Source organism: Macrobrachium rosenbergii, chromosome 41 (assembly GCF_040412425.1).
Source record: "Macrobrachium rosenbergii isolate ZJJX-2024 chromosome 41, ASM4041242v1, whole genome shotgun sequence".
NCBI lineage: Eukaryota > Metazoa > Arthropoda > Malacostraca > Decapoda > Palaemonidae > Macrobrachium > Macrobrachium rosenbergii.
In genome coordinates, this window is record NC_089781.1 from 40,775,079 (window position 1) to 40,789,778 (window position 14,700).

The following is a 14,700-nucleotide window of genomic DNA, read 5'->3' on the forward strand; positions in this document are numbered from 1 at the left end:
TTATGAGTGAAATTTTGTAGCTGTTTACGGCTGTTTCCTATGGGTATGTTCATTTGAATTGAATACACAGGACTGTTAGGATTTATGAGTGAAATTTTGCAATTTCTTAATAAATTATATTCATTCCAACATGTGTGTTTAGACTTAAAGTATACTCTTAATAGACTAGAGGCAAAATCTGAAAAGGGGCCTAGAAATCTCTTTAGGGAGTACGGAATGTTAGGAGCTGGCATCCATGTCAGACTGTTAAAGTGGTCCATAGTGAACATATTTCAAGTGGATGCCCATTAAATTTGGCCTTTTTAAATATTATACAGCCAAAACAAAATGGCCGCCATTATCGAACACACCGGATGCTAATAAAATGACACAACTTTGTATTTATTCAAGACAACATAATGAAATTTACTGTATTTGAACATATTATAATAATACACACATCCTCAGAAGATCTAAGCAATATCTTATCTATTTCTTTCCCTATGGAGAGACAAACATGAAAAAATGCTCTGAAAATCCAACAAAATTACATCTTGATGCATTATATTAAGCTTGTACATATATACGGACATGCTTAAATGAAGATCTTTTGATTTAAAGGAAAAACTATGTTGGGATAATATTAACATCGACATCAGCCTTCTGTGGTCTAGTCCAAGTCATCTTGGGCACTGCTCAAAAGATTTCAACAAGTTCCGTCAGTGCAACCACAACCGGCGGTACATCTTAGCTCCTTAAGACGACAACTGCATCTGTGAGATTCGCAGTTCTTACACTGGCATTGTGTAAGCTTGAGGTAAACCTCTGTAAATGGTATATCACTCATCAAATGAGGATGTATATTTCCAGTTATACCGTCCTTGTTCCATCCATTTCCCACTGGGGAAGATATATCTGGGTGTGCAATCAGTGAAGAGAGCCAAATTGTACACTGATGGTGTGCTCGCTTGATATACAGCTTCAGAGAAGAACGGGTTGGTGGCAACTTCTCTGGTTCTTTATAACATTTGAGGGACATTTTGAAATGCATGTCATTGATGTTTGTGTTGTTTTCATTGTTTGAATAGTCTGCAGATGAAGCTCTCTACATCTGTCAGTGTTCTTTCGGTAAGTATGCCACATCCAAGCCCGTCCAGTAAAGGACAGTTCTTGATGAACGTTTTCCATGCTGTTGTTTTGCCAATGCCACAAAATTGCTGACTGTGTCGCAGCCAGAGAGGGCATGGAATGCTGGAAGATTGTGGTGGAGAGCTGGATCAAGGTCTACAGCGTGCACAGCAACAGAGCTCTGTTGCTTCGCTGTTCCCGTTTGGAACCAAAGCTCTCCAGATAAGTCACTGGCAAAGTGAACAAGAAGAACAAGGATGTCTGTGTCCCTGGAACAAATGATCAGACACTCAAACCCAAGATCTGTCACAGACTTGGCATGTAACAGTATCCTGGTATCAGCTTCATCGTGGTTAGATTTGAGGAAGTTGATGTCCGTTCCACGGGATGACTCAACAGCCATTCGATCATGGAATCCGCCAGATGTCACAACTTCATTGTTCGGTTGAGACGACCTTGCTTGACGAATGAGCTCCATGCTCCAAAAAGTGTTCCAGGTCTTGCTTGTTCTCTGGGAGGTCAATAAATTGCCTCCAGTTGACGGGTAATGGCATATCCCTGTTGTCCACTTTGCGACGTATTGGCTGGGTTTTCCTGGTCCATAAAATCCGAGTGGTGTCCTTGATGGTATTTGCTTCATATCTATCAAATACGACGTCAGCTCTGGAGGTGATGAACAGGTCTGTGAGTTGTCCAAAATTGTGAGCATTTGTGGGTTTGCCGATTGCTTGAACAAGTGCCTGACCATTGATAATTACACAAGTTTTCAGTTTTGCTTTTGGTGTGAGCTTTTTGTGCTTCAACACTACGTAGACCAGGTCTTGACTTATGCTCAAAGCAGTTCGCTTCACATATTTATCGTCAGCCTGTCCGTCCACTTCCCCAGACAGCAAAATACTGAGGAATAGAAACACGTTCTCCAGTACAACCTTTTCGGCACTCTCCTTACTAACTGACGTGCAATTATTTAGGCCTGGACGAGAACTGATGTCGCCTCTAATGCGTAACGTACAGTGATGCAAGGTCAACAGCTCTTCTGTCTCTGTCTCATCCGAACTCCTCTTCAGTGTCTGAAGAGCGCTCTTAGATGACAGTGTGGAAAACAACAATTGTGGTTGATGTGGATCGAGTTGAGGTACGAAGTTGATCTGTCCTGGAAGAAGTCGGTGTAGTTTTTCTTTGAGGCGGGATTGATTGTCCTGGTATGGTCCAGCGTCAATCCCAAATTCACTGAGCAAACACCTGTACCTTTCCCAAACGTCTAGAAGTGTATAGATTTCACCTCGGGCAAGTCCAGTCAATACTTCAATTGCAACTTTCTCAAAGCAGATATCTCTGGACGTTTGAGTTGTGCTTGCACTGGATTTCGATGCTTTTCTATTGAACTATACATAACACTGAAGATGATACCTGGCATCAGCAGCCACGAGATTGCTTACTCCTGCCAGACGACACTGCAACACAGGGTCTGTTTGAGCTCCTTGGAGAATTTTGTCAGGAACATCAAAGGTAGCAACCAAATATGTTTGTTTGCTATTTTTCTCTTGGCAGAAGATGCACAAATCAGTGTCCATAATGGACAGTTTACTGCGTAGGGATGGTCTTGGTGGTGAATTTCTCTCAGGTGCACTGCTTGAGGTGGCAAGGGTGCTTTCATACTTTTTCCTGAGTCGAGTTATTTTGAACGAACTTGTAAACGTCGAATAGCAGGCTTTGTGATTCAGGACTTCAGTATGTTTTGTGATTTCCTTAAAGTCAATGTTTTGAATTTTTTCGACAGTGTGCAAGTTCTCAGAGTCATTGTACTTCTTGCACTCTGCAGCAGCTTCACGGACTCGTTGAATTCCGGCGTCTCAGAGGTTTCTCATTGGTTTCTTCGGATCTCACTTTTGACAGAAGATGCAGAGAGTCCAATCAGTACATGTGTCAGAACTCCGCGTTTGGCTCTGACATTTTACCTGCGATTCCATGTTGAAGCTCAACTCAGGTCACCACATCCTGCAAACATTCAGAAATTGCATATAATAAATTATTTTAGCATGTGATTAAAACATAATTCATCCGATCATTATGGTGTGGCATGATATGTCTTTGCATCAATATATTTAGGATAATTCATAGGTATCAATGAGACACAAATGCAACATTTCAGAGCCATATGTTTGGTAAAGGTTAACATATGGTCCTTTTTTATAATAGTCAAATCTGACTATTGTATATAAATATGCACATAACTTTATCAAATATGTATAGTTTGGCATTACATTTGCAGGACATCTCACTGGTATCACTGGAGTAAAATATACCAAACTGCAGAAACATACCCACAGTAAAAGTCAAGATAAGTCGCGTGATTTGAAAATTAACCAAGTTCAGCTTTGAGTTTTTTTGTACATTTTTGTGACTGATCTGTATATAACTTTATCAATTTATTATGGAATGGCTTAATACTTCTTGAACACTTTACTGGTATTGTTGCGATGATATATGTCAAATTTCAGAACCACAGCTTGAGTACAATTGACGTTATCACACATTTTCCAAGTTATACATTTTCTATTTGTCTGGCCATTTTGTTTTTGGCATAAAAAATTAAAAAGGACCAAATCAATGGGCATCCACCTGAAATATGTTCAGTAGGGATCATATTATCTAGCTGACATGGATGCCTGCTCCTAACATTCCGTGCCCCCTGAAGTGAAATCTGAAAAATTTTCCACCAGTCTATAAATAGAAAATGAACAGTCCACGTTTGTCTCGAATCTGTTATGGATGAGACGTGTGAGAACTGAGTTTTGAAGTTGCTATATTTGTTATTTATCATGATAATGAAGAGAACCAGACCAAGGACTGCTCCTCATGGAGCATCTATTAAGACTGAGTTAGTTTCAATAGTGGACAATTAGCTGAAACTTGCTAGACGGCATGAAATCGAACTCTTTGTCGAAAATTAAACAAATCGAGAGATGTTCTCACTGAAAATTTTTCTGTCTAATTCCGCTAGCAGCCTGAAAATAGACTCTATCTGGCTGACCAGCCGAGATGCCGTAAGTTTCCTTCAGATAAATGTGTTGGTTATGTGGAAGAAGGGTGCTTGTCTGTTGGTTGCTTCATGGTTGTTTTGCTGTTGATTTTTCAAAGATGTAATGGAATGTCAGCGTTATAGGTCGGTACAATTGCAGGGGATAGCTTTTACATCCGATTTTAATGTTGGTCAGGTAACCGCATGCGATGTTACTTCTTGTTTAAAGAATTGGGTTCATATTTCCAACAACGTTACTAAGTGGTAAGATTCAGCCGGTGAGAAAATTCTGAACGTGTTGATTTACTTTTTAAAAAATTCATCTGAAAAAATCCATATTTTGCAGTGTTGATTGGTTGTTGCTCTCAAATCAAAATTTTGCCACTGGGTCATCAGTTTGAATATTTTGGTTTGCCTTATGAATATGGAGTACTGACAGGAGTGACAGGCTTCTTGGAAACGTTTCTTATCGGAGTATGCATGTTAGTGAAAATTATATCAAGATCATTATCAGCTAAATTCATAGGTTTTGTAGCAAACCATTCCTTTCTTACTGATAAAATGCCCAAACTGTTAAGTATTCTGGTTTTAGATAAACCGCCTTCCAAGAGGATACATGTTCCTTCTCAGCGTTAAGAACATGAGTCGCCTACATTAATATATATGGATCAAGTGAGTCACGGTAATAAGTGACTGAAATTATATAATTGAAAATGTTGTTCTTCTAGTGCCGCTCTATTGATGACTGAGATAGAGATTGCCCAGACTACTGTAGAGTCATTTCAATTGCATGAATTGCCCCAAAAAATCGTGTGATCTTTTTCCATAGTTAAAGTAATATTTCTATTGTGGTCTGAGATGTAAGATGACCCCTTCCCCTCATAAGGTCAACACAATTTGACGGGTATTCCAAGTCGAATTCAGCTTCTTTATTTGTTGTGTCTAGGTGACTCTCAGTGAAATCAAGAGAGAGAGAGAGAGAGAGAGAGAGAGAGAGAGAGAGAGAGAGAGAGAGAGAGAGAGAGAGAGAGATTTGGGGAGAATTTTGGGTTAAAAGTCCATAGACTAGATAGGTCTGTAACTGTGTTAGCCAACAAATGGAAACGAACTTGACTTTGTGCTTGTATTGAGCGAGTTTTCATTCGTTGACGAACAAATGTCTGCTGTATTCCAGGCATTAAATAGTGAATTAGTTTTTTGACAGTTGGCAAAAACTTCTGTTTAACTTCGTTTTGACTTATTCCTGTGTGCAGGATACCTCATATCATATCTGGGGTAATTGTACCCGATAGTAGTATTACTGTGGTGATATACGTCACACAGGGACTTGACTCAAGAAAGTATAAAAAAAAAAGGTCAAGTTGCACCTCGGAATATCGAAGCATGCTGCTTGAAAAACATTGCAGCACAAGCTTCCTTTGAAGGCTGGATCGAGCATTCATGTAAAGATTTTTCAAAAGCTATACGGTCTTAGCAAGCGTCTGCATCCTTACTATACTTTCAAGCTACCTTGACCAATTATGAGGCACATTTTTCAAAATATTTATGATTATTCTAAATTTAAGTGTAGGTAGACTGAACAACTAACTGGAAAAATAAAGAACTTCGACATGGAAGAAGTAGAGTGTACAAAGCTGGAATGTTATTGCATGGGAAAATGGAGGGGTGGAAGGGAGGAGAATGTGGGCAATCGAAGACGCGGGGTTCCAGTCCACGTCGTTTCATGAGATTTCATGTGGCTTGTTTAACTACATCGAAATCAGTTCAATGTTTCTATACATTTAGCCGGTTTCTATTTCAGTGTTAATTACATTTATATCCCATATGATAAACGGGTACAGCAATCCGTTATAGCTTGTATGGTAATTTAATATAAAAGCTGGATGACAGAAAAAGTTACATTACAGTTAGATGACTGACTGGCAGCTAGCTAGAATATGACGTGCCTTCCTGATTCCCCAGTGAACTCAGAGCTAGTGTGGAATAGAAGTTAGTAACAGCAGCATGCCTGTTTTCAACAGTCTGAAGAAAACTAGGTTGGAGAGATGTAAAGTGAGAAACAGGGTGGGAGAGGCGGTTGTCCTCCTCCTCCTCATGATGCATTTACCACATAAAGATTTCATCTTAATAACGGTGTGAAATCACCCTCCAGGTTGACGAGAAGCTTTTTTCCTCCCCAAAGAGAACAAAAAAGTCTGTAAGGAATCTGATGCGAAACATTGCTTCAAAATTCATATACAATACTGGGTCTTAATGACACACAGTTAGTTTGCCTAACATTAAAAACACCTGCATTCTTGGGGAACCTTGAAAATTGCCTCTTCACAACAACCGTTATTTGGGAATAAAGTCCGGTGAGAGACATGAGACAAAAGGGAGAAAGATTAGGAGAAAATGGAGCTCATTTCACACAATTGCAAGATAATCTCCCTCTGAACTGAAAGTATCAGTAAATTCTAGCATAATATCCTTTGCTTCCTAGGCTTCGTCCTGGCTTACTTTACACTGCTGCTGATCCTCTGACTGTGTGGCATCGGTGCCATTAGGATCTTCATTCCTGGATGGAGATGCGATATGAACAAATCCATTAAGCGTGCATTTATTTACTATGCAAAACAATTAGTAATTTCAGTGGGTTTAAAAAATCCCCGCTCAATGCGTTCTCTGAAATGAACATCCCGTTTTCTTCAGTGCCTTCACACTCGACCTGGGTTGGCCGAACACATATTATTATCATTACTGTGAATTGTATATTTTATTGTCTGTTCAAGTAACCATGCATTATGTATATGTAACAGAGTATTTTTATAACAGACCAGACATTATTAACCATTATGTTTCTGTATGTACCTGTCCTGTCTTTGTAGAGAAATAGTTTGACCTCAGGTCACCTGTAAATCTTTGTACCTGCGGTCTCTGTGTTATACACAGACGTCCGCACGCCGCTTTATAAGCTGATCGCTTCATCAATAAACTGGCAATACTTGTCTTCCTGCTCATTATTTTGCACTCTTACAGTGGTGACCACCGGAGTGGTTCCCGGAAGCCATTAAAGGACCCAAACGGCGACTAAGTCTTGGCCCGATGAACCAACCCACTCCCTAATGGACTAACTACAGTGCTCCAACAAAGCGTTCGGGCGTTACCAACCCTCGTCGGCAGGTCACCGGCGTCATTAGCAGACCCACATGGCACGCTCCCAAGCGTGTATTGATGTGAATGTTCCCTCACACTCCAAGTGAGAGTCGCGGAATGAGCATGGATGCAGACATTCCCAACCACATACAAATTACCGCGAACTTCTCGGAGGCAGACGCCTCCCTTGCGCAACTCCCTCCCGCTCGCTCCTCCACGCCAGTACCTGCACCCAGTGTGATGACTCCCCTGATGGACCAACCAAAGGTGGCCCTCAGCATAAGGCTGCCGCCATTCACCCAGCAAAACACAGCGTCCTGGTTCTACAGGGTCTAGGGGCAACTCCCTTCCGGAGGAGATATACAAGACGATCGCCCCATGGTTAATGATGACTTTGAGCCCCGCCACCTTCCAGGAGTTAAAAGCCACTCTCGTCTAGACCTGCTCCCTGCCTGTCTCTGAGAGAGCTGCCCGCACCCTCGACCTTGCCCTCAACCCCCGGCAGGAGGGAAACCTCTTAGAAACGTGGCATACCCTCCAGGACCTCCTCCTCCTCCCCAAGACTGACAGCAGTGGCAGGCGCAAAGAAATCAACCTGTTGAGGGAGATCTTCCTGCGGCAGCTACTGCCAGAGGTCCGTGGGCAGATCACAGAGGCATATACCCTGCCGGACCTGATCAGGGTGGTGCAGCAGCTGATGGACTCCACGAAGGCAGCAAAGTGGGTGTCCACGCCCACACACCCCATCAACTGCCTCCAGCAGGAGGACCCCACCATGGAGGGCGTCAATGCCATCGTCCAGAAGAAGCCATCCCACCAGCAGAAGGAGAGACCAGGGCTTTGCTATTACCACCAGGGGTTCGGGAAAGCTGCCCAGAGATGCGAAGCCCCCTGCCTTTTCTTTCCTCCAAAAAACGGGGGGAGGCAGCGGCCATCCACACAGGCTGCTATGGCAGCAGCAACTGATACACCCAGGGGTCCCTCACCAGTAGGCTTTCATGTTTATGACACCATCTCCGGCAGGATGATGTTGACTGGCACTGGAGCAATGCGGTCAGTGTTCCCGTCTTCCAGAGAGGACTGCCGAATTCTGCCAGACCCGACTGCCTCCCTGACGGCCGCCAACGGGTCCCCCATCCTCTCCTACGACACCAAGCTCCTTGGGCGGAGGTACGGGTGAAAAGTTCATCATTGCGGACACTAGGACCCCGCTCTTGGGTGCGGACTTCCTCGCCCACTTCAGACTGGCAGTCAACATCAGCTGCAAACGCCTGCTGGACACAGAGTCCTGCCATCCCCTGCCCTTGTCACGGGGCCCCAGGGAGCACACCTCGCATCCCACCAGTATGGTTCCCTCCTGAAGGAATTCCCAGAAGTCTTCAAACCCAAGCTTCGCCAGGTGCCCGGGGCCCCTGCCAAACACGGGATATATCATCACATAAAAAAAAAGGGCCCCTGACGCATGCAAAATTCCGACAGCTTCTCCCACAGTGCCTTCAGGAGGCCAAGAAGGCCTTTGCTGAAATGGAAAGGATGGGCATATGTAGAAAGGCTCCCAGCCCATGGGCCTCCCTCCTTCACATGGTGCAGAAAACGGAAGGCACCTGGAGGCCCTACAGCGACTACAGGTGGCCCAACCTCGCTGCAGAACCAGACCACTACCCTCTACCAAACATGCAGGACCTAACAGCCTCCTTCCACGGGGACAAAATATTCTCAAAGTTAGATCTCTTAAAATCATATTTTCAGGTACCAGTAGCGCCAGAAGACATCCCCAAAACCGCCATCATCACACCTTTCGGGTCCTATATCTTCACCTTCTGCACCTTCGGCCTGAGGAATGCAGGCACGACCTTCCAGACGTTGATGGACAGCATCCTGGGGGACCTGGACTTCTGCGTCTGCTACGTCGATGATATCCTAATTCTTTCCAGATCCCAGAAGGAACACCTGCGGCACATCCGGAAGGTCCTACAGCGCCTGCAGGAGAGTGGCCTCGTCGTCAGGTTCGACAAGTGCACCTTCGGCGTCGAGAAGGTGGAATTCCTGGGCCATGAGATATCCCCAGGGGGCGTCCGCCCAATGTCGTCGAAGGTCGAGGCTGTCGAAAAGTTCCCCACCCCTATCTCCATCAGGACCGTACAAGAATTCCTCAGAATGGTCAACTACTACAGGAGATTCATCCCGGGGATCGCGCACACCATGGTCCCCCTGACGGAGGTCCTCAAGGGCCGTTCAAAGACCTTAGTGTGGGGCCCCAACCAGCAGAAGGCCTTCTCCTGACGAAGGCCGCCCTCGCCAAGGCAACATCTTTGGCCCACCAGGACCCCAACGCTCCCCTCCAGCTGACAACAGACGCCAGCAACATCGCCTGCGGAGTTGTCCTGGAACAAGTCATCAGCAGGACCCCTCAGCCCATTGCCTTCTTCAGCAGGAAGCTCAGCCCCACCGAGTCCCACTACAGCACCTTTGACTGGGAATTCTTCGCAGTGTACCAGGCGGTACGTCACTTCAAGTTCCTCCTGGAGGGGAAGCCCTTCACGATTTGGACTGACCACCAGCCGCTGATCCACACCTTCATGAATCTGGGGAACACATGGTCCTTTAGGCAGCAGCGGCACCTCGCGGCTGTCGCGGAGTTCACCAGCACCATCAAATACCTCCCCAGCAGGGAGAACCCAGTAGCCGACGCCCTCTTGAGCATTGAGATCAACACAGTGCAGCTCGGGATCGACTACAAGGACCTCGCCCGCAAACAGGCCGCCAACCCAGAGACCCCAGCCTACCACACAGCCGTCACGTCACTGAAGTGGGAGAATGTGCCCCTCGGCCCTGAAGGGTCAACTCTGCTGAGCGACATGAGTTCTGGCCGTCCCCGCCCCTGGTGCCCTTATATCTATATATATATATATATATATGCTATATATATATATATATATATATATATATATATATATATATATATATATATATATATATATATATATATATATATATATATATATATATATATATATATATATATATATATGTATGTATGTATGTATTGACATGAATGTCCGGGGATTCTTACCTGATACTGGGTGGCAACGGATGAACGCAGGGAGTTCCTTTTATTTATTACACGTCTGACTCAATATTAGGACAATTCATAGACAAACAAGGGAAATCTATGGCTCTGGGCCTTCTTCATGTGAGGGAAAATTTCATAAACTCAAGGGTTCTCTTAACTAATTATATTTACGTAACACACACAGATCAGAAGAATGACGAATTACTTAGCAGGTAATAATAAAGGCCTGCTAAAATTATGAATCCTACACAGAATAAATATTCTGCTCTGACCATGTTTTCATAGTAGGAAACATCACAGTGGGGTTCAAAAGGGGGACTGCACATGGATCGAGCCGAGAGATTCCACAGTCAAGGCCTATCTGCAAAATATGCAAGAGGTCACTTGCAACAATAATAAGATGCTCAAAGGGAAACTGAGGAATATGGAGATGATGCCAAATAACTCAGTTCAACACTAATGCACAATTACGTTAACATTGAATGCTGCAACACAAATTACTGAAGGTGATTGCACAATGGAAAATGAACGAAAAATCAGGCAGAGAAATAACGGGAATTGTGACTGACTAAGAACCTCATTCTGGTACATTACCTTTGTCAAGATGACTGTGTCCTTGTTTGATAGGGAGCTGGCGATGGAGGCGGGAATTACAATGCCACTACAAAGTATACTGGTTCGAACCCTGGGGTCGAAGACGTGGAAGGTTCAAAAGGACAGGCGAGGTAAGGACATCTGCCCTCAGTTGTCGTTTGGAGCAGTTCTCTCTGGATTTCTGTTGCATCGTCTATAATAACCTTCAGGGATTATGCATTGCGTCTCTTGTAGATGGTTCAAAGGTCAATCTTCGTCACGCTTTCTCTAGTAACTGTATGGCGTTAGAAAACCCTCGTGGAGGGTTTAGGATGAGGTGGGGGTGCCAATTTACTCTTTGTGGCTCCTTCCTTGCCTTGCTTGATGCCGAGAAGGTATCTGGAAAAGGCCTCAAGGTAATCACTTTGAACAGAGAGAGGGGTTAGGCTTAACCATTTTGGGGAATGAAGAAGAGAGTTTATGAAGGAGGGAGTGGAAACCCTCAATTCTAGTAATTAATGCTTTTAATTAATTTCAATTTTTCTCAATTACATTGCAGATGTAAAATCGGTAAGGTTGCATGGAAAAGAGGTCCCATCCATTACACCACCCCAGCCAAGTTAGCATTCATACCCTAGATCGGGTGAGAATGATTATCAGCAAGCAAACTCACTTAAAGACTTTACTTTACTTCTCTCTCTCATTTCCATTTGGTGCCTTATAATTGAACTTAAACTTCTGTGCAGCAATTAATTTCAAGAGGTAAAACAATATTGTGACATTTACGTTAACGCAGAATAAATACTTGCTGCTAAAAATGAATTATTTTTATCATTAAATTCCCATTATGTTAAGGCAGCATTAATCAGAATATTTTCACAGTGTAATGGTATGGTTAAAACAGTGAATTAACACTCGGTTAATTCTAGAGATACTTCATGCACTCTTAATAATAATCAATTACGAATTTTGCATACATGCAGTTAGTCTGCCTTGAAGAGGCATTACAATAAGGTAAATGCGGGCTTAGTTAGCTGGTTCCACGATAATTGAGTAATAGCTCAGTGCCATTCAGGCACTATAAACACAAGGTCGCGAGTCTGAGACTCGAGATTTATTATAAAGATTCACAAAGAGAATAGGTGACAGATTCAGAGTAATCAATGGTTGTTAAAAAAATATGATGATTAAATATGCCGAAATTACATTCCTTAGCCTATGGAAAAACAGCTAAGATCATTTCTTAGTCCAAGGAGGCCGCAAAGGTAGCCAGAGGGCGCGACCCCTCCGGCAGGATCATTTGCCAGCATCTACGATAATGGCACTGTACCAAGTTGCTACTCATATAATAATAACTAATGGTGATGGCATATCGTATATTTAAATGAATCATGCTGCGGTAGGCATGAAAGGGAAGTCGTAGGACTTATACAGTTGGCATATCTGTCAATGCCATTCTTCATGGACAGGGGGAATTAAAGTAAAATGGGGGTCTTGGTAAAACACAAAATGAATGTGAGTAATAATCAAAAGTAAGGAAGGAAATGTTCAAGAGGAAGAATAAGGATAGAGTCATAAGGAAAATAGAATAGTGAAGGATCCTGACATCCTCTTCTGGAGAGAAGTGCCAAAATCTTCGTAGGAAAAGGGATGGCACTGTGCCAGTTTGGCACAAGTGCCAGGAGAGCTCGGGGGCTCTCTTTAAGCTACCAGGAATTATCCACGCCCGTAGTATTTCCCCCACATACCTCTCTTACATTGATGGTTTGTCTTGGTCAGGGAATCTATGGAACCAACCCTGGGGAGGGTATTTGAGTCCCACCTGTGTCGGCTTCTTTGACAGCTGACACAGGGGCCTTCTTTCCAAGCTTTACCATGATCCGTTGCAGTTCCTTGAGTTCATCAGCCATTTGAGACATGGCAGAATCCTTACTCACAGTCGTGTCTGTGGCGGACTGAGACAGAGAGGAGCGGTCGTGGGGGGCGTGAGAGGCTCGCAGGTGAGAATGACCAGCTCAGGCACGGTTGAGAGGCTGCACCTTTGAGTGACCTTCCGCTGTGGTTAGACAGATCCGTCTGTCTTACCGGCACTGGCAGCGGAGCCAGGCCAGGAGAAGAGAGGGGACCTGGACTGGGATCTCTGGAATGGAGATCAAGGGCATGCTCTGGCACTGCCGCTAAGGGAGTGTCAGGCACTAATGATTGGTTTGAAATTTGCTTGTCGTTCGGGATGGACAGGCTTGGGACTGCTCAGTGAACCCAAATGACACTGGCAGAGATTGTGAATCAAATGTGGGATCTCTTGGAGGGGTCTATTTGGGGCCCTGGCACTGGCACTGGGGCTGGGCGGGGCACTGGAATGGGATCAGGAATCGAACTTGGTGAAGGGGGCCACTGCACATTGCACTCAGGTGGCACTGACAGTGGAACAAATGCAGGTGTTTGAGTTTTACTTGTGCCTAATAAATGATTTGGGGGATTTGGACCCCTGGATTGCTGTAACTTAGATGGGGACTGGAAGTCCTTTCCCAGGAGGATGTCATAACCTCCAGGAATGTATCTGGTGACTGCGAGGTAGCAAATTTCAGATCTATGAGGTCTCGTGATCCTCAATCTAACAGTAGGAAGTATCATTTTAAAGTGATTGATACCTTCAATCATGGTAAGTTTATGTCTGTTAATGGTAGCTCCACGGGGAACTTTGTCTTCCCTTATGAGAGACATTTGTGCGCCAGAATCATCAAATGCCTTGACCTGGCTGGCAGGGCACCTATCTTGGGGAAGTGACACATAAATGGGATCCTGGGTTGGAGGACCTAAAGATGTTGGATCTGTAACTGCCAAGCCAAGGGCAAGTGTACTTGATTTTTTATTATTAGGGTATTTTGAGCATTGGGCAGAGTGCCCATAGACTTTGCAAGCAGGGCAATAAGTCCGGCTATAATCTTTACCTGGCACTGTCCCATAGGACTGAGCAGGCCCTTTACTCTTCGACCACAACCCAGGTGTGGCTCGGGGTGTTGCCCCATTTGGGGATGTAGAGGGGTCTTCTGGCTGACTTTCAGCCTTCAAGAGGCACTGTTCAGTGTAGTGCCCTGTTCTCTTACAATACCCACACACGGGTTTCTTATGGGGGTGAACATTCTTGTGAGGTTGCTGGGAGTTAGTCAAGGTAGGTGAGGAGGGATTAATTTCCATCCATGGGAACTAAGATGGGATGATGCATATCCCATATGTCAGCCCAATGGTAGCACTCGACCACGGTCTTAGGCGCCTTATTACATAGATGAGTGACAAGAGCTGGCGGGGCATAAAATAAGAAGTCCTTGAGCTGGAATAGTTCGAGGACATTCTACATACTAGTGGCTTTCAGAGATTCTGGCCATCGTTTTAGGACCTGGGTCTTTCTGAAGATCCACTCAGACCTGATTCCTTGGTCATATCTCTCCACCTTTTCCTCCAACGTTTGGGAGTTATTTCCAAAGCCTTTATGATGGCTTGGCGGACAAGGGCAAGATTTCCTTGATTCTTCGGGGGAATGGGGAGAGCACTGAATGCAATGACACCCTTTCCTTCAAGGTGTTTTCCCAGAATCAGAGACACTTCTTCGGTAGAGGGCTGATAGGTCATCAGAACATTTTCAACAAGGTCGAGCCAGGCTTCAGGCTCGGCTTCATCCCAGTTTCTGATGAGGGTGCCTATACTGCTGAGGGTTGAGTGAGGAGAGGGTGTTTGTGTGTTGCACATGTCGTGAGCTGCCATTGCAAGCTGATGAGCTCTTTGTTTCTCC